The following is a 505-nucleotide window of genomic DNA, read 5'->3' as shown; positions in this document are numbered from 1 at the left end:
ATTGTATGTTTGCCTTATAATCACGAATGTACTGTCTTTGGGTTAAATGCCACTGAAAATACACTATACTTATCGCTGAGTCACTCTTACATTTCGGGAAATCGCAAAATTACGGTCGCACCCAAACAGGAAAAGGGTAAGCTTAATTCCTATATCATCATAATAAAACAGTTTAATTGAATGTCAATTAAGTTCCAGTAATACACCTCTTGTGATGATGAAGTCATTCATAGCAATATTTATTACCATCATAATCATCATAATAATTATGGACATTGTTACTAAACTGATTATCGCCCCTTTTCATAACAAAACATACGACTCATTATTCAGCATGAAATCGCTCTGACAACAAAACCAGCTCTACGTGATCATTCACTGAATGATCACGTGCATACATATCACAAAGTTTATAATCACCTTCACCGCACACCATCGGCCGAACTTTCCAACTTTACCAAATACCTATACAGTCCTAACATAAATTCCTCTCCTTTTCCAATAA

General features: G+C 35.0%; 1 protein-coding gene across 1 annotated transcript in view; it reads left to right on the top strand.

The window, feature by feature from the left end:
• LOC119593589 overlaps positions 1-505 on the top strand; it is a 45,557-nt gene that overhangs the window by 11,782 nt on the left and 33,270 nt on the right. The gene's annotated exons all lie outside the window — the stretch shown is intronic.

The sequence above is a fragment of the Penaeus monodon genome, chromosome 32 (genome assembly GCF_015228065.2).
Source record: "Penaeus monodon isolate SGIC_2016 chromosome 32, NSTDA_Pmon_1, whole genome shotgun sequence".
NCBI classification, from domain to species: Eukaryota; Metazoa; Arthropoda; class Malacostraca; order Decapoda; family Penaeidae; genus Penaeus; species Penaeus monodon.
This window is presented reverse-complemented; position numbering and strand designations above follow the sequence as displayed.